Genomic DNA, 24,429 nt, shown 5'->3' with positions numbered 1-24,429 from the left:
TTTGAACAAAATGTCACATTTACTATACAGCTTGACCCCTTCACCTGCCAGAATGGCTAGTCTTAGACACAGTTCCTGTAGTTTATCTGAAGCTAAATCAAGATCTGTTCTTGATTGTAACATTTGCAGATTTAAAGCTAAAGAAAAATACTAGAAAAGTTACTTTGACTTAAGTCTACTTTATATGAAGCTCTAAATTGGTTCTTTACCTGCTTTATAGATAGCTATGAATAGCTTCCTAGGAAAGTTCTTAAATTTTCTTAAACCCTAGGTCCACAGCTTCATTGTTTTTACCACAAGTAACTCTTGTTAATGATTTCTGCATTTGTGCCAACTACGTTATTATCCTCTGGGCTTCCTAAATGAACATATTTGTTATTCTTTCTTCCCTTTCATTTGGTGTATGCATATTTCCCAAGATTGAACCATCATTCTTTATAAGACCCCTTATATTTGTACTTTCCTCCCCATTCACACAGTTAGCATTGAAGTGTAGACCCCCAGCTCACGGGGACCAGACCCTTCGACCTGGTCTTTGTCTCTGGACTCCTTTCCCTTAACATATTTGCTTATAAAATAGGTGCAATGCCTATTATTTGATAAAGTCAAAATCCTGATCAGCAAGAGATACTCTGTGGGTTACTTTGTCTGGTTTTATGAAAGATTATACAGTGACAGTGAGCAAGTTATATAAGCCTTGGTGCCCTTTCTTCTTTACTATTACCTGGGTTAATGATCTACCTCAGATCTAACTCAGAGAGTTACTATAAGGATTTCAAGAAGACTATTTAAAGTATCTATCGTATGGAGAGCAGTATATGTGTTTGCTATTTTTTAAATCTGTTATCAGAAAATAAAATGCACTTTTATGTTTAATGTTTAAAAGTCTGGTAGATTTGTATCAATTTCTGGATACAAATTCCTTAGTCTAGTTGTGCAGACCTTCTATTAAATCAACTCATCTTTCTTTGATTAATTATTTTCAATGCTCTGAATTCTTTAGGGTTAACCTTCAGTCAGAGTCCCTATCCTCCCTTAGAAACCCAATACAAATTTCAACTTTGTGAATGTTATCTAATTTTAAAAAATCGAATCCCCCCTACACATTTTTTTTTACAACTTGGCTTTGCCTCAGCTATTCCACACAGTATTTTCAGATAAGTTCACTCCACAGTAATTTTTAAATCATTCTACAAAATATTAAGCATGCAATTTTTGCTCTGATTCATTCTGCTGATTCAGATGTTTGTCACAGTACTGGTCTCTGATTTTTGCATATATGGAGGTTTTCTCAAATAGATTGTACGTTCACTGAGGATAGGAATCATGCCTCTGTCTTCTTTTGTAAATTTTTAGTGCCTGTAATAGTAAAGTATACAGTAAGTGATTAATGAAGATCTGTATAATTTAGGTAAGTAATGATTTGAAAGTTTTTCATCTAGATTCCTTTGTATATACATTCTTGGAAGCAGTCCAGGACAAAAAGAAAATGAAATTTTAATTCGTTTTGTCCTATAACCTTTCACAGCATAAAATAGTTAATTAAAAATAAAATTCCCTACTTAAGAACCTGGCAAACTGAAGAGTCAAAATTCAATTTTGACAATTTTGTCAAGACAGAGAGGTTTTAGAAGATTTCTTTTAACCTTGTACGAGGATCGTTTTTCTTTTTTCTCCTACAGTTTTCAACTTTTTCCCTATCTACTCTTTTCTCCCCAATTCTTCTTCTCTAAGCAAATCCTAAAGAACTCTCCATAATGAAGTGCCTTTCCAACTTCTGAGCTCATGTGATTCACTCTTCTTCTAACTTCCTGTAGCCAAGCCACATTGCCCCCTTTTCTTTTCATTGAGCACACCAGGCTGTTTGCAGCTAAAGACTAATGCATTTGCTGTTCTGTTTGCCTGGAATGTTCTCTGTCTGACTTCAGCTGTATCTGTTGCTTCGTTACATGGTTTGGGCTAAACTCCAGGGTATAGTCTCAGGAATCACTTCCTTCACCACTCTTTTCAAAGGAGGATCTTGACCCCTTCCCATTACGTTCTGTCATATCACCCTGCTTATTTCCTTTATAGCACAAAACACAGGCTGAAGTAATAACATCTACCTCCTGCTTCCTTGTTTGTTGCTGGTTTTCTTCACTGGCGTGTAATTCTACAATGGCTGGGACTTTAGTGTCTGTGTTTATCACTCTATTTCTAATACTTTAAGAGTACCTGACATAGAGTGGGCACTCACATAATTATTGAATGAATAATAAACTGTAGTTTGAGCAACAAAATATATGCATTTCCTATTGAGGTATAAAGTAAATATTCTCAAAAGGGGGTGTAGTGAGGTGAAAATATGAAAAGCTGGGCGCTTATGAATTCTCCACAGAGAGAAAAGGGGTCTAGAATGAAGTTAGTCTCATAATAACCCAATTACATTGATAAAGCAGGGTTTCATTTCTACCCAGCTGTGAAAGGACTAATGGATCCTGGGTATATGTGTTTTTCTTCCATGCGTTTCCTGCCTATTGTATAACAGATGAAATGAAGAGAATTATTTTAATAGCTGCTAATGTTTTTAAGCAAAAGTAAAACATGTCTTGCCCTCAGAGCTTGCCAGAATTTCTGACTCACTGTGCCAGTCAGAGTAGAAAGGAAATAAAATTTAACTCTGCAATTTCTACAGACTCACATTCATGTGGAAACAAAATACTGTCTTAGTTTATGGTATATGAACTTACGTGATGGCATTTAATATATAAATTACATATATTGATTAGGGCAACCTCTTCTCTGACCACTGTACATCATTTTTCTTTTATTTACCATTAATTATTACTCTCCATGTTTATACAATTCTTAATCTCCAGTAGTCTACTACTTATCCTTTTCTCCATGTGTTGATTGATGCTACTTTTCCCGACTAGACTATCAATTTTATTTCAAGGTTTGCCCAGTCCTATATCTTCTGTGAGTTGTTCTTTTCTAGTATTATTTTGCTGTTTTTTTTTTTTGCCTGTGTCCTTAATCATTTGCTGCATTAGAGTTTTCTACTTTTAAATAATCTATGTGTATTTTCTCTCTAATAAGAGTAAAGATTCTCTAAGAAAGAAATCATTCAATTTATTTCTTTTTCAATCATTATAGCTCCTAGCACTGTCTGAACCCTGTCTGAGAAGTGTCCTAGCACTTTCACATGTGGGTGTTCAATAAATACTAAATTAAAGTGAATTACAAGAGGGCATGGAGAGAAAGTCGAAGTCTATAGTGTCTTCTAAAGTTCCATTGGGTTAATGTTTCTAATGTTTTGGCTCACCAAGTATTTGAAGAGAGCTTCAAAGAAGTTATAAAACTAAACTTTTGTCTCTTTTTTTCTTCCTATAAAACTGGAGATGTCAATAACAGTGATTATAGAACAACAGCCTAAGATGTGAAGACAGCAAAATTTTAGATATTTTGTAATTGAAATGATTCCCATTAGTCTGAATCTTGTGCTCGGGATCTGCAGAGACATAGAGCTAATAGGAAATAGGTCAATTGATCAAAAGATCGACAGACAGAATAGATAAATATATGAGATTTATTATGAGGTATTGGCTCCCTCAGTTATGGAGGCTGAAAAGTCATGATCTGCTATCTGCAACCTGCATTCCCAGCTTTTCACCAGCAAAGCAGGTGGCATAATTATTTATTTTGATTTTGAAAGACTGAGAACCAGGGAAACCGATAAAGTAAATCCCAGTTTGAGGACTGGAGAAGATAAGGAGAGCTATCCCAGCTCATACAATGGAAAAGGAAAATAGGAGAATTCCTCTCTTCTTTGCCTTTGGTTCTACTGGGGCTCTCAACAGATTAGAGGATGCCCACCCACACTGGGGAGGACAATATACTTTACTAAACACACCCATTCAAATGCTAATTTCATCAGGAAACACCCTTATGACATACTTAGAAACAATGTTTCCTCTGGGCACTCTATGGCCCACTCAAGTTGACAGGTAATATTAACCATTGCAAATCTCTGTGCAGTTTGCTCTTCTTCAGAAATATACACAGCATCCACAAGACACAGCAGAAGCCTAAGAGGTATTTGGCAATATCTCATATTATAGAAATAGGGTCAAAGAGATTAGAAAGACTTAATGATATCTCTATCCTAGTTCATAGTGTATATTTGAGAAATCTGCCCACTTGTGTTAGCTTCTGTCACTGCTCTGGGCTCTCAAACAAACATGTGTTGATCCGGAAATTGAATTTGTCCACTGTTGGTTCCTTTGAGATCTTGTGTGTAGGAAATCTTTGTTTCTTGTAACAATCAGCTTTCTATATGTAGATAATGAGAACAAAGCAAATGTTGGCTTTTTCTTTCTTTCTCTTGGTAGACAGAAAGTTTTCATAATACTATAGGGCTTTTCCTGAGCTGATTTTTTTTTTAACCATAATATTTTTATTTCTTCACTTCTCATTTACCCAATTTATTTTTCCTGGTGAGTTATTTCTAAAAAACATATTGTTGAATACACTATTTTTCTAAATTTCATCTTCAAAAACTGTTTTAGGAAAAGATGGCAAAAAGTAATATTTTTAAAGAATTTGGCCTATGATCACAAGTAAATTTTCCACTTGATATTCAAAATATAATGAAGGATTTCTTTCACCAACATGCTTTCTCTCCTTCTCTAGACTATGCACTAAATTTGCTATACCTTGAGAATATGTCATTGCAGTGGGGTCTCTTGATTACTCTAGACTTGGGAAGAAGTGACATCATATATATATATATGTTTTTTATTATACTTTAAGTTCAGGGATACATGTGCTGAATGTGCAGGTTCGTTACATAGGTATACACGTGCCATGGTGATTTGCTGTACCCATCAACCTGTCATCTACATTAGGTATTTCTCCTAATGTTATCCCTTCCCTAGCTCCCCACCCTGCAACAGGCCCCAGTATGTGATGTTCCACTTCCTGGGTCCATGTGTTCTCATTGTTCAATTCCCACTTATGGGAGTGAGAACATGCGGTGTTTGGTTTTCCGTTCCTGTGTCAATTTGCTGAGAATGATGGTTTTCAGCTTCATCCATGTCTCTGCAAAGGACATAAACTCAACCTTTTTATGGCTGTGTAATATTTCATGGTGTATATGTGCCACATTTTCTTTATCCAGTCTATCATTGATGGGCATCTGGGTTGGTTCCAAGTCTTTACTATTATGAATAGTGCTGCAATAAACAGATGTGTGCATGTATCTTTATAGTGAACTGATTTATAATCCTTTGGATATATACCATGTAATGGGATTGCTGGGTCATATGGTATTTCTGGTTCTAAATCCTTGAGGATCTAGAACCAGGAATACCATATGTAATTGGGGATCTAGCTGCACTGTCTTCCACAATGGTTGGACTAATTTACACTCCTGCCAATAGTGTAAATGTGTTCCTATTTCTTCACATCCTCTCCAGCATCTGTTGTTTCCTTACTGTCTAATGATCACCATCCTAACTGGCATGAGCTGTGGTTTTGATTTACATTTCTCTAATGACCAGTGATGATGAGCTTTTTTTCATGTTTGTTGGCTGCATAAGCATCTTCATTTGAGAAATGTCTGTTCATATCTTTCACTCACTTTTTGATGGGATTGTTTGTTTTTCTCTTGTAAATTTGTTCAAGTTCCTTAAAGATTCTGGATATTAGAACTTTGCCAGATGGACAGATTGCAAAAATTTTGTCCCATTTTGTGGGTTGCCTGTTCACTCTGATAATAGTTTCTTTTGCTGTGCAGAAGTTCTTTAGTTTAGTTAGATCCCATTTGTAAATTTTGACTTTTGTTGCCATTGCTTTTGATGTTTAGTCATTAAGTCTTTGCCCATGCCTATGTCCTGAATGGTAATGCCTGGGTTTTCTTCTAGGGTTTTTCTGGTGTTAGGTTTTATGTTTAAGTCTTTAATCTATCTTGAGTTAATTTTTGTATAAGGCATAAGGAAGGGGTCCAGTTTCAGTTTTCTGCATATGGCTAGCCAGTTTTCCAGTACCATTTATTAAATAGGGAATCCTTTTCCCATTTCTTGTTTTTGTTAAATTTGTCAAAGATCAGATGGTTGTACATGTGTGGCGCTATTTCTGAGGCCTCTGTTCTGTTCCATTGATCTATATATCTGTTTTGGTACCAGTACCATGCTGTTTTGATTACTATAGCCTTGTAGTATGGTTTGAAGTTACATAGCATAATGCCTCCAGCTTCGTTCTTTTAGCTTAGGATTGTGGCTATACAGGCTCTTTTTGGTTCCATATGACATTGAAAGTATTTTTTTCTAGTTCTTTGAAGAAAGTCAGTGGTAGCTTGATGAGAATCTGGCAAGATGGTAAAATAGGAACAGTTCTGGTCAGCAGCTCTCAGTGAGACTAATGCAGAAGCAAGTGATTTCTGCATTTCCAACTGAGATACCTGGTTTTTCTCATTAGGACTGGTTAGACAGTGGGTACAGCCCATGGAGGGGCAAGCAGAAGCAGGGTGTGGCATTGCCTCACCAGGGAAGCACAACAGGCTGGGGAACTCCCTCCAATAGCCAAGGAAAGCCTTGAGGGACTGCCATGAGAAACTGTGCCATTTGGTCCAGATACTACGATTTTCCCATGGTTTTTGCTACCCACAGACAAGGAGATTCTCTCGGGTGCCTACATTACCAGTGCTCTGGGTTTCAGTCACAAAACTGGGCAGCTGTTTTGGCAGACACCCAGTTCACTCCCCTGGAAAGGAAGCTGAAGCCAGAAGTGACCTCATATTTCCCTGCAGCACTACAAAAGCAATTCTCACCAAGTCAGTAATTTCAACTGAAAGGGAGAATTGAGAATGTTTGTGCATTGCCAGTAAGGTAATATTTTTATTTCAGCAATAAGATACAGAATATGCATTTTCTGAACATCTCTCTTCAGGGCTTGCTTCTCAGGAGAACTGAAGTAAATATTCTACCCAACTGCCCAGTGAAGCTTTTGAATTCAGGTCGTTCAGAATTTTGGTGTAATCAAGAATATTTACTAGCCTTTAACCATTTATTCTCAACTATGTTGTATAAATTGGGCACTACTACATCAGCATAATAATGCTTATCAAAATTTTTATTCCAATATAGATTTTTCTCACCCTAAATGTACTCAATATGGCATTTCTTCCTCTGGGATATACTCTTGACTAGATTTAGATCAAGCAGAAAAATCCAAGCTACCACTGACTTTCTTCACAGAACTAGACAAAACTACTTTAAATTTTGTATGCAACCAAAAAAAGAGCTTATATAGTCAAGACAATCCTGAGCAAAATTCTGAACTACCTGAGTTCAGAAGCTTAACTGGGCAGTTGGATGGAATATTTACTTCAGTTCTCCTGATAAGCAAGCCCTGAAGAGGGGTGTTCAGAATTAAGATGGGGCAGACTAATGAAGTCCTGACAACCACGAGCAACACAAATCCTGCTGTACTGAATCAGTCCAAGAAAAACGTAAATTTCATCTCTGTGTGCAGAAACATTTATCTTAATTTAATATGTTGTTTGCACCATTCAGAATCCCTTCTGCTTGATCTAAATGTAGTCAAGAATATATCTCAGAGGAAGAAGTGCCATCTTAAGTCTCTTTAGGGTGAGAATAATCTATATTGGAATAAACATTTTGATAAGCATTATTATGCTGATGTACAAGTGCCTAATTTATACAACATAGTTGAGATTAAATAATTTCAGGCTAGTAAATTTTCTTGATAAACCAAATTGTCCTTTATTCACCACAGCTTTAAATTTTGATTCCCCGATATGGAAGTCATCTAAAAGGTATTACATACTGATTTACCTTTCTCAACATAGCATAATAATATTATATACTCATTTTATTAATAACCAAGAATCATCAAAATAAGTGATAATTATTATTTGGTGCTATGACACAGAGATATTATTTACAGTCTGAAGTGAGCAAAACATTCTTAGAGAATCATTAGTGTGATACAATGGGGAACTCAGTATTTTTGTGGCATTGATGTGAGAGAATGCCATTCAATAAGAGAGAAGTTGAAAGGTTAAGTATTTAAAGCCTAGAGTTAATATTGAGGTGAAAACAACTTTTAGAAATATTTGCCTCATGAGGCCCAAATTCAATATTACTCTGCTCTTTCAAAATGCCTCTGAACTAACTTCACATTTCTCCTTAAAATTAAAGTGAATAGTTGAAATGGGCAGAACTGATATAAGAACAGCATGCCACAAGGAAGATGGCTCTTGTTTGCCCATTGGTTTCCATTTTTGACTATGTCTAAATGCAGCATTCAGTGAAAATGTTATGTCCTTTCCAGAGTTACAGTAAAGGATTTCAGTTACTCTAGAAGCCCTTTACCTCACCCATCAGAGTCATTAAAGTTATTTTGGTTTAATGTCAGTTACAGGGATACTTTCTATTGTGATTTAGCTCTGATATAGTTTAACTGATGAACATATAGTATCATAGTGGGTAACAAACACCCACTTTGAAAGGAAAAACTTTGTTTGCTGTCATGTCCTTTGACTGATTGTGGGTTGATTATCCTTCTCCCGATTGAACTTCACATTTTGAATTACGGTATTCAGTGAGACTTGTTATGATGCTATCCCAACTGACTTGCTGCAGTCTTTATATGGTTTTTTCAGGGTACATTTTAAATTTAAAAAAATATTTGTGACCCAGTGTATTTATTCAGCTATCAACATAGCATTCATAATCTCACCAGACTTACTAATAAATGGAATGTTGCTGTCCTTTCCAGATTACAGACTTTTTCATATCTCTGATCTGATTTACAGTGTAATGACATTTATTGAGAGCAAAACTCTTCTCTTTGTACTTAATGGGAGATAATTTTAGGGAAATAAAGAGAAGTAACAGTTTGATCAGAGACAACTGTAACCTGAGAATAGCTCCATGCTTTTCATCATACTCCAACTTGGTCTTTGTTAAATATCTGGAATAGAATCCTGTGAATCTTTTTGTTTCCAAGAAGGCTTACCTTTTTAATAGCATGGAAACATGGCCTCGTAGAGGAATGTTCTGTGGTTTTAACTTGTGATAGCTTTTCTCTGAACTGCAAGCCCTCTTAAATGAGAGACACATAAAACCATATCATCTTCTTCATTTTCTCTAATTCTCTTTTTGCCCCTTGCCTCTGGAGGAAAAAAAGAGAAAATAGTTGGCATCACATTAAGGACCCAAGGCAGAGAAAAATGTAGGTTCCTGAAATGTTTAAGGGAGATGGAAATCATCTACTTTTGGGAATTGCCTAACGGAATTTAGCTCATACATTAGTTATCCAAATTACCTCTTGCTTTTATCACACAGACAATACACAGCTAAATTTTTAAATGATGTGCACTTTTTTTTTTTTACCAAGAGCAAGATTGGACATTTAATCAGGTCAATAATTATTCATGCATTAGCACAGTCTTCTTCTTAAAGAGTAACGGTGACTCACTGAGTATATAGTCATTATTACTGATCAGCAGGAAATTATTTTTGTGCATCGGTGGTTCATATGCAAACAGCTAAATTTATGATGCTGAGTTAGTTAACAGTTGGACCATGTGAGAACTGCTGTAACTGAATCTTTATACATATACCAGTAGATAACTGTTACAAAACTATACTGCAGAGTAACTGTTGCAGTTCACTTTGGTACTGACAGATTCTACTTTCCAAAGTTGGATACTTACTTTGGACATTCATAATGCACTTCCACATAGAGTTACCTTAAAGATGAATTTATTGACTAAAAAAATAAATGTGGGACAAAAATAAGTAAATCATATGAAAAAGAAGACAAAATTTAATCAATAGAGAATAAGTGAAAAACAGACAGGAATGAGAAGGAAGGAGGAATGAGACAGATATATCACTTAGTTTGAATTGTTAATTGAATGATGTTTTTTTTATTTTGAGATGGAGTTTCTCTCTTGTTGCCCAGGCTAGAGTGCAATGGCGTGAACTCGGCTCACTGCAACCTCTGCCTCCCAGGTTCAAGCAATTCTCTGGCCTCAGCCTCCCAGCTAGCTGGGGTTATAGGTATGCACTACCATGACCAGCTAATTTTTTGTATTTTTAGTAGAGACCGGGTTTCACCTTGTTGGCCAGGATGGTCTCGATCTCTTGACTTTGTGATCCACCTGCCTCAGCCTGCCAAAGTGATAGGATTACAGGCATGAGCCACTGCACCAGCCTAACTGAATGATATTTAATAAAATATATGAAATGCTCTTTGGTTTACACAACTGATTTTTAATTTTAGAAATGGCAGACAAACAAAACAATCTTAAGCAAAAAGAACAAGGCAGAAGACATCACATTACCTGATTTCAGAGTATACTACAAGTCTAAGGTAACCAAAATAACATGGTACCAGTACAAAAACAGACACATAGACCAATGAGAAACAGAAGAGAGAAACCAGAAATAAAACCCACATTTAAACCATCTGATTTTTGAAAAACTTGACAAAGATAAGCAATGGGGAGAAAGACTCCCTATTCAATAAATGCTGCTAGAATAACTGGCTATCCATATGCAGAAGAATGAAACTGGACTTCTACCTACCACCACATACAAAAATTAACTCAAGATGGATTAACGACTTACAAGTAAAATCTCAATTTATAAGTCATAGCAGAGAACTTACGTAATACCCTTTTCAATATCAGCCTTTATAACAAAGAATTTATGGTAAAGAATTTATAGTTGAGTCCCCAAAAGCAATTGCAACAAAAACAAAAATTGAAAAGTGGGACTTAAACTGAAGAACTTCTGCATGGCAAGAAAAACTATCAAGGAAGGACAAAGAAAACCTACAGAATGAGAGAAAATTTTTGCAAACTATGCATCTAGCAAATATCTAATAACTGGAATATATAAGAAACTTACACAAATCACAACTTACATGAATCAACAACGAAAAACAAATAGCTCCATTAAAAAGTGCAAAGGACATGAAAAGAAACTTCTCAAAAGAAGAGTTACCCATGACCAACAAACTTTAAAAAATGCTCATCATCAGTAATCACAGAGGAATGCAAATCAAATCCATAATGAAATACCATCTTACACCAGTCAGAACTTTTTTTTTTAAGTCAGATAATAACAGATTCTGGTGAAGCTGCAGGGAAAAAGGGACACTTATATATGATTGGTGGGAATATAAATTAGTTCAGACTCTCTGGAACGTACTTTGGAGATTTCTCAAAGAACTGAATGTTGAACTACCATTTGACCCAACAAGCTCATTACTGAGTATGGACTACCCAAAAGGACACATGCATTCATATGTTCATCACAGTTATATTTGCAATAGCAAAGATATGGAATCAACATAGGTGCCTATCAATGGTGAATTGAATAAAGAAAACATGGTACATATACACAAGGGAATACTACGCAGCCATAATAAAGAACAAACTAATGTGCTTTACAGCAACATGGATGCAGCAGGAGGTCATTGTCCCAAGTGAACTAATGCAAAACAGAAAAACAAATACCACGTTTTCATTTATGTGGGAGCTAAGTATTAGGTACACTTAAATATAAAGATGGGAACAATAGATGCTGGGGATACCAGAGGTGGGAAAGAGGGAGGGGAGCAAGGCCCAAAAAACTATTAGTTATTATGCTCAATACCAGTCATACTCCAAACCTCAGCATCATACAGTATACTCTGTAGCAATCCTGCACGTGTACCCCCAATTCTAAAATAAAAATTGAAAAAGGGAAAAAAATAGCAGGCACATTTTACATTTGATTTCAATCATTTTAACATAGAAAATATTTCAAGAAGAAAATTTGCAAAATATGACTGGTATTTGTTCCTTTTGAGAGTGGGTAATAACCATGTATCTTAAAGATAACATAGTCACTTGATATTGATCTTGACTGTGATCTTGTTTCATCTCAATCTCCTCCTACTCTGTCAACTCAGAAAAGGATTATTTTAATTACAATTTCTGAAACAGAATTAGAAATTATTTATTAATTTTGTAAAATATCAAGTCCATGGTCATACTGTTTATTTATAGTCGGTTTGTTTAAAGCAGTATCCAAATAAAGTCAAAACCACGTATTTATTTTTGCATATTTTAAAATGTGTAAATTATCCCTCCTATTATTTTTTTGTGATTCATTTGTTGAAAACCAGATTATTTGTGTGTCTTCATCTGATTCAGGCTGGGCAAAAACACTTTATATGTAGTGCTGTATTTTCTGCAAAGAGACATAGTAACAGGTTGTCTCTCTCTTTTGAGGATACAGTCAAGTATTTTGTTATCTTGAGTGTTTTATATGGGAAAAACATATCCAATGCTTGCTTTTTTCTTTGTATTTATCATAAGTAATGAATTATTTATATGCCATCATCCAAAGTGATTAATATATTTTCCAAATCTCATTTTTGAGATTTTAGATATTTGATTGTCATCAATTTATTGCGGTTTTTGTTTTAACTAATAGTCCATTTGTCCATCTTCAACATGAAGAGACTTTTCAAGTTGTCTTTTTCATCCTCTAGCTATGACCACAGTAGTTTTTGATGGACTTTGCCATCAGGCTCATCTTCAACCTTTCTTTTTCGAAATCTGGCATTAGTCATTGCCTCAGTGATTTCTGGTTCTTTTTAGAGAGAAATGGTATGTTGAGATTAAAATTGAGAGCTAGGACTTATTTTAGTATAAAATAAACCACAAGTTTAAGATAACATTTCTAATTCTAATTTATTATTGTGGGTTTTAATTAACTATATAATTTCATAATTAATTGCTCTTATGTATATTTAATACTTTATAATGCTATTTTAGCTGATTATATATAGTATTTTTTTCATCTCTTTTTGTCTTTAAGCTAAATTCCATACAGGATAGAAAAGTAAAAATCACTATTTTTAGTCACTTGAAATTATTTTTCTTTGTTGACTGAACTAGCAACTAAGTATGTGAGAAGTGTTATTTTGTTTCTGAATTTGAAGGTTTGCAGTTTTTTATTCTGATATAATTTTATCTTATCATTATAAAATATTTACATGGTTCAAAACATTTCTATAAAGCAAGTATATTTAGAGATGTCTAAGTTCTGCCATTGGTCCCTCAATACTGTTCCTCTCATTCTTATAAACAAGCATTTTACTAATTTTATGGTTTAACCTCTCATTCTCATTTGAGACTAAAAATACATATATATAGTCATACGACTTGTTAGATAAATGGTAGCATCACTTTCTTTTTTTCACTTAACATTAAATTTTGGGGACCACAGATGTTTATGCAGCTATTTCTTCTTCCTTTTAACGGTTGCATATATTCTATTATTTGAGTTTACTATAGTTAATTCAGCTGGTTTCTTATTGATGACCATGGGTTTCCTTAGAATTATAATAGTTAGGCAACTTGTAACTTTAATGAACATTACACATAATAAATTATTGCGCATATTTTCACCAGTATTTTTGCCACAGTACTTTTTAGAACAGATCCTTAGAAGTGAAATTTCTGGGTCAAAGAATAAATGTATATGCTATTTTGCCATAGATTGTCAAACTTTTTACCACCATTTTATATTCTCACTGCAATGTATGAAAAGACTTGTTTTCCCATGGCTTCTACCAACAGAGTGCATTATCAGACTTTTGTATTTGTATTGTACTGATAAGTAAAAAAAAGGAAACCAGTGTAGTTGAATTTGCATATATCTTAAGAGGTGCTTTAAAAAATGTTTAATAGGTTTTTGTGTTTGTTCATGGTAAGTTATATGATCACACCTTTAGGCTGTTTTTATATATCATTGTTGACATTTTGTTTTTTCTCATAAAATAACTTTTATGTATTAGAACTTATGGCTAGTTACAAAAATGACCACACTCCTTCATTCCTTCCTGTACTCATTCCGTTGACAATGTTACTTTGCAGCTCTTTTTATGCAAGTTTTTCCTCAATTTGAACCAAGGATAAACTTGGGATTTGTTTTGGCCAATAGAATGTAGCAGAGATGACCTTGTTCCAGTTCCCTGCTTAGGCATCTAGAGACCTTGCATGCTTCTCTCAGTTTCGTGGAGCTCTGCCTAGCTACCATGTGAGCTAGCCCTGACTAGCCTGCTAGAGGATGAGATTTTACATGGAGCAGAGATGAGCCATCATTACTAAGGCCAATCTAGACAGGGCAACATGAGAGAGCCTGGCAGAAACCAGAAGAACCATATACCCAATCCAAAATTCTAATCCCAGAACCATAGGTAAATAAATTATTTTTGTTTTAAACCTTTAAATTTTAGGGTGCTTTGTTATGCAGCAAAAGTTCACACATCATCGGTTATTTTGTCATTAATGGTTGCAATCGTTTTCTTCAGTTTGTACATTATCTTTATTAATGGTTGTACAGGCTGATTTTTTTTCTTTGTCTATTTTTATTTTAAATTTGCTTTTTATTTTTGCTTTTACTTCTTCCTGCTGTTTTTTGCTTCCATATGCAAACATGGCTTAAATGGTAGCAATTACATTGAAACTATGATTTTATTTATTTATTTTTATTTTTATTGAAGATTCGGGGGTAGTTGTGCAGGATTGTTGCAAAGGTGTCTCGTGTGATGCTGAGGTTTGGGCTTCTATTTATTCCATCACCCAGATAGTGAACATAGTACCCAATAGGAAGTTTTTCAGCCCTTTCCCCTCTCCTACTCTCCCACCTTTTGGAATTCTAGTGTTTATTGTTCCCATCTTTATGCCTGAGTGTACCCCAGATTTTGCTCCCACTTAGAAATGAGAACATATGATAATTGGTTTTCTGTTTCTGCATTAGTTCACTTTGGATAATGGCCTCCAGCTGCATTCATGTTGCTGCAAAAGACATAATTTTGTTCTTTTTTGTGGCTGTGTAGTATCCTGTGGTGTATATATACCACATTTTAAAAATCCAATCTGCCACTAAATGGCACCTACCTGGGTTGATTCCATGTTTTTGCTGCTGCAAATAGTGCTGCAATGAACATAAGTGTGCATGTGTCTTTTGGTAGAATAATTTATTCTCCCTTGGATATATACCCAGTAATGGGGTTGCTAGGTCAAATAATAGTTCTATTTTTAGTTCTTTGAGAAGTCTCCAAACTGCTTTCCACGGTGGCTGATCTAGTATGCATTCCCACCCACAGCATATCCACTAAACCCACGATCTTTATGTTCTTTTTGGAAAATTTATCTTATTATGTCTTTAAGTTTACCATAATTTATTAGTCCTTTCTTTTCTTGTTGGACATTATTTTGTGGTACTTGCTACCATAATTTTATAATTAACAGCATTTGCTTTATTGAATTGTTTACTTAGGATAAATTGTCATCAATGGAGTTACTGAGTTTCAACATGTAAAAATCTTTATAGTTCTTGCTCTATTTTAACATACATCCTTTCCAAGTAATAGAATTTGTAATTCTCTTTTTTTCTTTTGAGGCAGAGTTTTGCTCTTGTTGCCCAGGCTGGAGTGCAATGGGGTGATCTTGGCTCACTGCAACCTCTGGTTCCAGGATGTAAGTGATTCTCATGCCTCAGTCTCCCGAGTAGCTGGGATTACAGGCATGCGTCACCACGCCTGGCTAATTTTATTATTATTATTATTTTGATTTTGATTTTTAGTAGAGACGGGATTTCTCCATGTTGGTCAGATTGGTCTCAAACTCTTGACCTTAGGAGATTCACCTACCTCGGCCTCCCAAAGTTCTGGGATTACAGGTGTGAGCCACCATGCTTGGCTGTTACTTGTAATTCTACCAGCAGTAAGTACTGTACTCTTCCTAGTTCCAGATTTTTATTTTTTGCAGATTGAGGTGTGTCACTTTTAATAACCGTTTTGGAAATGGTTTAAAAACTAAAGGTAACAATATAAGGTAAAAAACTACAATCTGTCCATTGCCTTTATAACAGTTCTCTACTCCCCTAATGCATCTACTTTCAAGTCTTTTAGCCATTTTCTATTGTGTTTAGGTCTAGGTTCCAAATAACTTATTTTTAATATCTTCCTAACTTTTATACACTATGTATTGACTTACTACATTAAAACTGAGGATTCAGCTCTCTTAATCTCCATCACACTTTCATGTCCTTCTCACCAATATATATTTCTACTCTTCCCATCAAACCACCCTCGTTTATTAACATTTTACTTGAGCCATTATTCAGAGTTTTAAATTATTGTGGCTGTGTGTATATTGTTTAATTCAGAACCAAGTCGAGCACTATAATTAAATTTCCTTTCCTGTTTATACTTTGTGGAGTTATATATGCCCATTAGCATTGTTGTTTTTGCTGTTGTTTGTTATAAGCTATGGCTTAATATTCTCACACTTCCCAAAACTTGGCAGTCCATTTTCCACTAAATCAAAGTTGTCCAAGAATCTATGAGTGCTATTTTTTTTCCCTTGGAAAATTCTTCCTAGAAACTCAATTTTTAAATCTCCTGCTTCAGTCTTGCCCAGTTGTTCTACAAGCTTGTTGCACGTGCATCGTTTTCACAATTCTCTTGCTGTTCTCCAGGAGTTTATCTTCATCTCTCTCCTAGGCTGGATATGCTGCTTCGTGGATATGATTTTTAAAAGGATATTTGTTATTTGTTTGTATACCCAGCATCTGAAAGCCTTTTCTATGATTATGGAAATCTCTACTTTTAGGGATACTTCAGGAAGGCAAAGAACAACACAGCACAGTTCATTTTCCCAGGCTTCTTTTCGTCCAAAATACAAATGTGTCAGCCAGGATGGCTCAGTCAAATGTGCTCATGGTGGACTTTGACTCAGCTCAGGCTGCTCAAAGGAACGGATGGGGATGCTCTTTGGTAGTAGCAGAAATAGCAGTATTTTTAAGGTGGGGTTCCTTTCGTAGAAATGGATGGGGTGTAAAATATCACATCTCTTTGGTGACAGTGCTGTGGTATGGCTTTTCTAACGCTTCCAACTATTCTATAAATTATCTTCCAGATAACTCCATTTAGATAATCATATAATATGAATCCCCTTTTGTTGCTTGAAACTGGCAACTGATTGATAGAGAGCTGAAAGATTGTATTTCACTTTCCTTACTTACTCCCAGCAGTTTCCTGTAAGTATATGGAGAGAGAAAATTTGACAGCATTCATGTCAGAAATTTCTATTTCTTCTCTCAATGTTGGTAAGTAGTTTAGACACAAAGTTGGTAGCAAATCATGCCTCAAAACTTAAAACATTTCTACATTTGTTTCATTGCACTCTGTATTGCTGTTGAAAAGGCCAGTGCTACCTAAGTTCTTGCATGAAGTTTTTTTTTCTCTCTTCCTTTGAAAATTTTCAGGGTCATTTTTTATCATTCAGTTGATAAAATTTTGCAGTGGTGAACGTTGGTCTGGGTTTTGTTTTGTTTTATTTTGTTTCTCCACTCATTTCTATTGGATGACTTATACTCTGATTCAATGTGGAAATCCATGTCCTTCAGTTAAATCTGGGGAATTTCTTATATTTTATTCTTGATAATGCTTCCCTTCCCATTTTTTTTCTGCTTTCTTTATATCTGGAGTTCATATTATGTAAATGTTGAACTCTCCAAATCAATACATTTCTTTTCTTTCATATATTTTCTGTCCTATTTTTTTGTTTTGTTTTAGTTTTATTTTCTGAAAGATATCCCAGAATTTTATTTTTCAATATGTCTATTAGCTTTAGTGTTTGCTATTTTATTTTAATTTTCTAAGATTGTGTGTGTGTTGTTGTTGTTGTTATTTGAAATAATACTTTTATAAAAAATAGCATTCTGATTTGTAGCCACAGGTATAATGAATGTTTCTCTCATTTCTTTAAGACCACAAAATAAGTTTAAAAAAATTTTTTGCTCTTAAAATTGCCTTTTTCCCCCATTTTAATTGCACATTTTATATTATAGATTTTCCACAACACTCTAGTGATTATTGGCCCCCATTTATATTAAGAGAGAGGCACTGAAGAGAGCTTACTGAAGCTGTTGTGTCCTGGGGTGGGGCAGGTTTCATGCTGAGTTTTACCCATGGGAGAACTCCAGCTTTTTGTTGTGTTTGAGATGATCCCCTATTGTCAGTATCAGTAGGATTTCTGTTTGTTGTTTGTTTCTGTTTTTTCAGCCAGGGTCTCACTCTGTCATTTAGGCTGGAGTGCTGTGGCACAATCAGGGCTCACTGCATCCTCGACTTCCAGGCTCAAGCCATCCTCCTACCTTGGCTTATTGAGTAGCTGGGATCACAGGTGTGCGGCTCCACACTTGGCCAATTTACTGTGTTTTTAGTAGAGACAGGGTTTCACTATGTTGCTGAGGCTAGTATGGAACTCCTGCTTCAGCCTCCCACTGTGCTGGGATTTTACAGGTGTGTGAGCCACTGCGCCTGGCCAGGATTTTTTAAAATCTGATTTTTTCTTCAATCTTTGCTTGGGGAATACAGACCTTGATGCTAGTAGTCTAAGCACCAAGATGGGAAATGCTGGTGGGTTCAGTATTCAGTAAATGTTTTTATTTAAACCCCATTTTTAGTACCTTACATAACTCTTCTCTGTGCTTTATAGTTTTAGATGAGTTTCTTTATTGTTCAAGCTTTCCAGAGACGAAGTCTTCGGCCTTTAGCACAAGCAGGAAGAGAGATAGTTGCTTGGCTGATTGGGATGTGGGAAGAGGATATAGTAGCTTTTGTAAAGACTCTCAGCCACTTAGTTTGCTTTCTGCTTTTCCTTGCATCGTCATTGAAGTAACTGATCCTTCCAATTCCTCAGGCTCCTGTGGTGTGATTCTGCTGGATTCATTGTGAACCCCTCCTTCTTCTCACATGTACCCTTTCTCTATACAGGTCTCCTAAAACAATAATAACTGCTTGCTTGCCTTCCAGTTTCTGAAATGTAGTTAATGTCTCTACTCTGCATTGCTCTAGCTTTCTTCAACTTTGTGAGTCTAGTCTTTTATTTTCATTGCCACAATTTTTGGTGTTTAGGATGGAGCAAACATAAATACATGAGTTAAATTCATAATGCTTAACCAGAGAATTCTAAGTCCATATCTTTCATAAGTAAAAATAAGGTGCTAAAGAATCCTCTGGGGACAGGTTTGATCTTAAAGCCTATAGTAGAAATGGAAATTCTGAGTTCTGTAAACTCTCCCTAGGTCTTTTGTTCATATGTCTCCTCTTCATAGATTGACCTTTATTAGGACTGGCTTATTCTAGAATTGTATCTTTTTGCTTTTCTTCTTGTTTTTCACTTAGTATTAGAAATTTGTTGTTATTATCTTTTCTCCCATGCCTTACTTGTAACTCTCTTTCCACGGTAAGATGACATGTTGTCACAGGGTCAGAGGCGAAATCCAGAACTTCATAGCTAACTCAGTGCCTCTTTAAGAAGTTCATGTAAATGGGTCCAGAAGGCAGAATATATTATGTATTTGATTTCTAATATTCATATAATTTGAAACATATGGAAAGCATTTGGAGACATGTAGAAATATCAGATGGATTCATTGGAAGGAGAATTTATTTTTGTAGTAGTCGGTACAGTTTTACACTATGATACAGTACCTATGATGCTTCTGAAGAGAAAAAGATTTGGCAAAATTATGCATAAAAGTCTCTTTTGTATATTTGTCATTAATTTTTTTTAGTACTTGCTTTCTTGTTAAAAACACCAAGCAAAATGCCTATTTATAATACATTTGAAACTAAAGGGAAATAATTTCTAAAGGTAGAAGAAAAAATATACATAATTTTCCCCTCATAAACATGTATAAAGTATGGTTTTAAGTAAATAATTGATTGCTAATTGCCTCTGGCCCTTTTGCTAGGCCAGTATTACCATAACCACTGTTATCTGGTGTTGGAGTTCAGGACACAGTACCCCAAAATATGATACCTTGGCATTGCAGAAAACAGCAGAAGCAGGAGCATCATTCTCACTTTCCCTCTGCCCTTCTCCCCAGAAGCAGGTTGTACAACCTAGGCAAGATTTTCTGACCTTCCCCTGAAGGAGGTCATTCTAGAGGTGACCTCCCTATACCTGGAGGAAAAGAACATCCTTATCCCTGATGACACAGGGACACATGAGAATCTGAACAAAGAGATCTTGCTATGTTTTCTCCAATCTATTACCATTAGATCCTATTTTTATATCCAGTCATCCTTCTCTGTGACTCTGTAATTCATCAAACTTAGCATAAAAAATACACAGATTTACACATTTCTTTGGGTCCTCATTTCTTTATAATGGCTCTTGTGTCGTGTAAAACTCACATTAAATACATATTTATGCTTTTCTTCTGTTAATTTGTTTTTTGTTAGAGAAACCTCAGCCATGAACCTAGGACAGGTGAGAAAAAGATATTTTTCTCCCCGAAAGTTAGAGGATATCTGCTTGTTCCTGAGTGAGATGACAGTAAAATCTTGAAGTGTGTCATTTTTGTTTCCATGTTGGCAACTTGTTCCACAACTTCACCTTCTGCTCTTTTTTGTTTTGGACTAGCAAATCTATTTTTTTCTTTATGCATTTTTTAATCTAATTAAGGAATCAAAACTTTAGATTCTTGAAGACAGAAGCTTCATAAATTAACCAGGCTTAGGAGAAGGATATTTTCACTCTTTCTTTCCTTAAAATGATCTGGGTTTCTTACTCTAATCCTAGAGGCCCCTTGCCTCTGATCACTGAATCATTTGCTTCACATTGATTCTTCTTAAAGTGCTTTGTTTGCATTCCATACATGTAAAATGATGTAGCGTAGGTACTTTAAAATGTTCTTTTCCATGTTATATTTTAAGAAAACAACAAAATATAATATTCCCGTTTGTTCATTTGTCAAATACTTCTCTTTACTTATTATCCTTACCAAATTATATTAATGTTTATCTTCTCTTCTGGGCTGTGTACTCTAATATGAATATGGATTTTGGTTCTTTTAGTCACTTTTATATCTCCAATGTCTAACATCCTATCTCTCACACAGTAGGCACTCTATAATTAATTTATTTAAAAATATCTTGACCCTGCCCTTCCATAAAGGACGCATGGTCCCTGCTCTTTCATTTCCACATTTTGTAATATAGATTTAATATTTTATTTACTGGAATTGAGATGAAAAATGGTTGCTGTGTCTTATCAGCTGGAGTGGTGGTATACATTCATAGAATAACAATAATGGTAATATCTTATTTCACTGATTTAGAAATACCTTTTCTTCTTACATACCACCACCTTTGAAATTGGAAAGCATCTGCAATGATGACAGACCATGATTTAATTGAAAACTCTTCTTCCTTCCTTCCTCTCCCTCTTCCTTCCTTTTCTTTCTCTCTGTTTCTTTCTGGATTATAACAAAGTCATGCTATGACTTAGGATTAATGCAGACATGTATTTGATTGAAATAATACAGCTAGAATTTGTCGAGTTCCTGTTGCTTATTAATGTTCATAAAGTCTTATTTTTTTCCACTTTACAGATGAGGAAACTGACGCCCCAACGTTAAGTAACTCACACAAAGTAATGTATTTGGCAAATGATGGCCTTCGAATTGCTATTGCTTTTGTCTGAATATTGCGTTCTTTACCTAAACAAAAGATGTAGTTGCTTACCATATGCAAAGTCTACCTGGAAAGAGGAATAACATCATACTATAATTGAAAGAAAATTTCTTTATTTTGTAAATGAGAAAAGAGCTACAGAAAGGTAAAGTGATTTGTTCTAGGTAATAAACTAGAAATTTACAGACGTGGGACTAGGGCAAATTCGTGCATACTGATAGTAGTAAACACTACAGAAATGTACAAAGAAAGAAGAAAGATTCCAACTTTAAGACATGTAGAATGTATTCTCCAGTCTTTCAAATAAGATCCAAACATAGGGACTATAATATGGGCGTCTCGAACAGCTTACTTTGAAAATTATTTTGGAAGTCAAAAGAAAAATATTACTTAATACGTAAGTCTTCTAACCTATCTCTGCTACCTTTATTAGGAGAGGAAGCATTGATGTAGATAACATACAGACAAGCTTAAAAATATCTACTAGGTACTAGGAGTTCATCATGCTTTAACTCCTTTAATATTTATCACAAAGAGTACAGGTAAAAAGTAACTACCTTTTTTTGCTATTTTATAACTGAGGTTGTAACAATTTAGAGGGTTCAACCAACTTACCAAACGTGAAAACTGGAACAATTGAGGACTCCGATTCTTTGTCAGTGAAGGGTTAGGTCACTCAAACCTCACCTGGCTAAGGTTTTGGCAGATGGTAGAGGTAATACCCAAAGGTATTTGGTCTCTAATGACAGAAGAGGCCAAATATATTAATTAAAACCCTATGACCAAATACAGAAATGAGAACTATAGAAGATTTGCATATTTTTATTTGAATACATATATATATTTATCTGTACATATGTGTTAGATATCTCTGTTCATTTAAACACATGTTTCTTAACTATTGCTTTTCATTTCTCACTTTTGCATATTATATAGATGATATTGGTAGTACAATTTACAATTTAGTCTTTAGGTCAGAGTAATCAGTGGTACTGCTACTGAATTTGAGAAGCAATTAATGCAGCCTGGGATGGATAGAATGACCATGTTGAGCTGTTCCTCATGTTGAGAGAAGAATAAAACCTTCTCTTTTAAGAAGGATCACTGTACAGTGTTAGTAGCAAATAAAGTTGTTCTGTTGTTGTATGGGAGTCAGAGTGTGAGTAGCAGGGAGCATATGGAAACTGAATCAAAGGAGTAGGTAGTACTCCTTATCTGTTTATTGCTTCTCAGTCCCAAATTCATCCTTTTTACCTGCTCTGTGAAAACAGATCTTGGCCCTTTGCCAACTGGTATAATGTTAAACTTTGTCAGTACTGAGTGGTGGAGAGGCAATGTGGGAGGAAAAAACTTTGCTTTCTGATTTTGCAGTGCTTGTTCAGTAGGTTCTCTCACAGCATGAATAGTTTCTTCATTGCTTGGCTCCTGCATGGGGGGCAGCTTCCCCAGCATCTAGTACCTTCAGTGTATGTGAGGCAACCACACCCAGTGGCCAGAAACTTACACCAGGGTTGTTTTGTAGTGAGAGGCACCCCTTAGTGAACAGCTTCCACAGAACTCTATAGCAAGATCCCTGCAAGTTCTGCAAGTTAGGCACCTCAGCAAATTGTCCATCATTCAACAAGTATGGCTACACCCTCTCCTATAAGGCCTGGATCCAAGCCCTAGAGGTAGTGACTGCTTCTTATATTTGCTATTGATATAGTTTTTATATTTACTTCTTACTAGTCAATCTGTCCTTATTCTGATCCCTTGCTATAGGCAAACATTTGTTATACTAAACTACCTGTGTTCAAATTACTGTGGTTTCTCTCTATTTATTAGATTCAACACTGACCGGCCAGGCCTGCTGGCCCATGACTGAATCCCAGCATTTTGGGAGGCCACGGCAGGTAGATAACCTGAGGTCAGGAGTTTGAGACCAGCGTGGCCAACATGGTGAAACCCTGTCTCTACTGAAAATACAAAAATTAGCCGGGCATGCTGGCAGGTGCCTGTAATCCTAGCTACTCAGGAGGCTAAGGCAGGAGAATTGCATGAGCCCAGGAGGTGGAGATTGCAGTGAGCTGAGATCACACCATTGCACTCCCGCCTGGGCAACAAGAGTGACACTATCTCAAAAAAAAAAAAAAAAAGACTGACCTCAATTTCCATGCTTTCTGACCACTAACCTTTACAACCACTGTGCCTTACCATTTCACAGACAACTTAGAACTGATAATCTTGCTCTGAATATTTTTAAAAGAAGTATAATTAATATTTAAGGTAATAAAATTTTAGAATATTGGGTAGGAAAGAACTTGAGAAATTATTTGGTCCAGTATTTTTTTTAAAGATGTTGAAACCAAGGCCAAAACAACTACAAGTGGGCTCAGACACATATTTTTTATTTTTGTATCACCATTGCTTATCACAGAGTAGATATTTTGTCAATGTGAATTCACTTAAATTGAATGGATTTACTTAGGGCATAGTTATCGAGTGCTGTGCTTATAGCTACAGTGGAATGATAATTGAGACAGATATAGTTTTTACCCTCAAGAAGTTTTCAGGCAAGTAGCAAATTTGGAATCAGAATTACAAATTTAGTTACACCTATGCTCTTATTATTATATGAATTCTGATTTGAAACTGGAAATTTTGTTTTCTTTGTGGAGTCTTTGCACTTGTGTCTAAGGCTTTTTTGAGAAATATCATGGGCACATGTTTAAACTTAAGTAAGTGTAACACTGGTATAGCATTACAGCCTTCTTCCGGAACACCACTGTTGTTACTGTTACTTCTAAAAGCTCAGTTTCCTAAGCACGAATATGATTGTTCATAGTTTTACTTTTCCATTTATGGGGTCATTATGCAAGAATC

The 24,429-nt window shown here is 35.4% G+C and overlaps 1 long non-coding RNA gene across 7 annotated transcripts in view; it reads left to right on the top strand.

Annotated features, from left to right (window-relative positions):
* Positions 1–24,429, top strand: part of LOC108588360 (uncharacterized) — a 300,827-nt gene that overhangs the window by 171,467 nt on the left and 104,931 nt on the right. For 5 of the 7 annotated variants that reach the window (XR_013527708.1, XR_013527706.1, XR_013527709.1 and 2 more), the window contains exon 5: positions 21,486–21,712. The exons of the other annotated variants lie outside the window; for them this stretch is intronic. This is a non-coding gene — a long non-coding RNA (uncharacterized LOC108588360). The remainder of the gene's footprint in view (positions 1–21,485; positions 21,713–24,429) is intronic. 7 annotated transcript variants of the gene reach the window in all.

Source organism: Callithrix jacchus, chromosome 15 (assembly GCF_049354715.1).
Source record: "Callithrix jacchus isolate 240 chromosome 15, calJac240_pri, whole genome shotgun sequence".
Classification (NCBI taxonomy): Eukaryota; Metazoa; Chordata; class Mammalia; order Primates; family Cebidae; genus Callithrix; species Callithrix jacchus.
This window is presented reverse-complemented; position numbering and strand designations above follow the sequence as displayed.